The 2669-nt window shown below is 43.2% G+C and overlaps 1 pseudogene; it reads left to right on the forward strand.

Annotated features, from left to right (window-relative positions):
• The first annotated feature begins 2117 nt into the window (after positions 1–2117).
• On the forward strand, positions 2118–2469 carry LOC101650069 (annotated as a pseudogene).
• The last annotated feature ends 200 nt before the right edge of the window (positions 2470–2669 follow it).

Consider the following 2669-nt stretch of genomic DNA (forward strand, 5'->3'; position numbering starts at 1 on the left):
TCAGCAGCACATTTATAACATTCATCACAGCTCGGTTTTGTTGAAAGTGTCCTCTCCACCCAATTGTCTTAATCGCTGAAACCTCAGTGGCGCCTGGGAGGCCTGCAAACATTTTTTGTTTGTAAATAAAGTCCTGCTAAGTCATGGTGGTGCAGCAGAACCCTGAAAGACCCAGCCCTTTTGAAGGGGTGGATTGTGTTTTTCCCATCTGCAAAGAACCTTCTAAGCACACATACCTCTCTCTCCAAGGGAAATGTTGTACATATAGGCTGCCCTTGTTTCCATGTGGTGCTGAAAGTAGGGCAGATAGAGAACAGGAGCTCTGATACAGTCAGCTCCCTAAACATGATGGGTTGGTGCATTTGTTGTATGTCAACAGAATATGTGTGCCAGGGAAAAATTCTTTTAGCAACTCAAAAGCAGCCCACATTAGCATTCCACTTTCCAAGTAGTAGTCATTATGGCAATTATTTTTTAACTTAATGAACCCATAGAAATATGTTTATTATTAAGGGAAAATGTATTTTCCTCATTAGCCAGGGAAAAAGACAAAATTCCCAACCATACCACATCAGATAGCTATTCATTTTCTTGAGTTTGTTCAATCTTTCCATTCTATCACACACACACACACACACACACACACACTTTAACAGCAAATTAATTAGCCAGGAGGATAAATTAAAAAACAAACTCACAGACATTGAATCAATTCTGACTCATAGTCACCTCCACAGTAACAGGAAAATATAGAAAATACCAGAAATTCTTCCAACTCTGCCTGCTATTGCCCTCACTGCTAGCTCCATTTTGAATGAACTTGCATCTTTTTATCTGCATTCTTTTCCAAGGAAAAGGGGACTGTAAAGCCGCTGGTATTCTGATATTTTTTTCCTGCTCTCTAGGGACCTTGCCTCTATTACGCTTTCCTATGCCTTCAAAATCTTCCCCCAACTAGCTCTTTCCTATCAACATTATGTTGAGCTGGTCTTAGGAAGTGCCTGGGTGGTGCAAATGGATAATGGGTTGGCTGTTTACCAACAGGTTGGAGGTTTATGTCTACCTAGGGCAGTGGTTCTCAACCTGTGGTTCACGACCCCCTTGGGGATAAAGAGACCCTTCACTGGGGTCGCCTAATTCCTAACAGTAGCAAAATGACAGTTATGAAGTACAACGAAAATAATTGTATGGTTGGGGATCACCACAACACGATGAACTGTATTAAAGGGTCACATCGTTAGGAAGGTTGAGAACCATTGACCTAGAAGTATCCCAAAAGACAGACCTGGTGAACAATTTCCAACAAATCAACCATTGAAATCCCTTTGGAGCACAGTTGCACTCTGAGTCTCATGGGATCATCATGGGTCAGGGTTGACTTGCTGGCAACTGGTGGTTCTCCACTTACAAATTGTCCTCTCTTGGCCCCATATACCCACCTAGCGATGACTCTCTCTTCCCCTCTTTGAAATCAAACCTGCACTAATTGTCTGTATTAGCCGATTTCACATCCACAGTTTTCGACTCCTTTTCAACCCATTGAAAGCTGGTCTCTGTCTCTACTTTTTTACTCAAACAATTCTCTTGCCTAGATCACTAATGACCTGTTCATTACTAAATCCAATTTTAACTTTTCCCCCCTAGTCCTTATCTGCCACAGACAGTCAGCAGTCTGCTGTTGGTGACTACTCCCCCTGCCTTGAAAAACTCATTTCTCTTTGCTTCCGAGATAACACACTCTCTTGGTTTTCCTGTCGACCCAACCACCCCTTTTTTTCCCTGGACACACCTTCATTAGCCATACTCTAAATGTGGAGTTCTTCTGGATATGGTCCTGAGTTCTCCCTTTCTCTCTTCTCTCTTTCGGCTTCCAATCTAGAAACACGAGTAGAATTCCGGGGAACTGTAGACATAAATGGATAAAAAACCTTGTTAATTATTTTCACTAATCTCTAAAGTACATTTAGCATTTCCCCCAATTATGAATGTGGACAACAAATAGCAATTGTATACCAATGTTTATGACTTTGTTTCTAATAGAACTCACGAATAGATTTCCATGTGTTACAAATATTACAAAATAATAGATTTTGGAGAACGCAGCCAGCACCAGGAGCCTCCTCAACAAGCCCAAGAGCGAAATGACCCCCAAGAAGCTGCAGAAGCCAGAGAAGGAGTAGTTCAACACGGGGCCCCTGTCTGTGCTCTCACAGTCCGTCAAGAACAACACTCAGGTGCTCATCAACTGTCGCAACAACAAGAAGCTCCTGGGCTGTGTGAAGGCCTTCGACAGGCACTGCAGCATGGTGCTGGAGAACACGAAGGAGATGAGGACCGAGGTCCCCAAGAGCGGCACGGGCAAGAAGAAGTCCAAGCCCCATCAACAAGGACCGCTACATCTCCAAGATGTTCCTGCGAGGGGACTCGGTCATCACGGTGCTGCGGATCCCGCTCATCGCTGGTGAGTAGGGCCCACACCACCATCCGGGGAAGCCATGCCCTGTGTATCCGCAAGAATTCATATAATTACTTTTTTTTGTTGTGACAAAAATATACACAGCAAAACCCTCTCCAACTCAACAACTTCTGCATGTATAATTCAGTGCCCAAAATATTGTTTATGCTTAATCTCTCTTTCCACTTATAGAAATCTCTCTCTAATCTCTTTT

The sequence above is a fragment of the Echinops telfairi genome, unplaced genomic scaffold (assembly GCF_000313985.2).
Source record: "Echinops telfairi isolate 266 unplaced genomic scaffold, ASM31398v2 ScPeMD7_20;HRSCAF=75, whole genome shotgun sequence".
NCBI classification, from domain to species: Eukaryota; Metazoa; Chordata; class Mammalia; order Afrosoricida; family Tenrecidae; genus Echinops; species Echinops telfairi.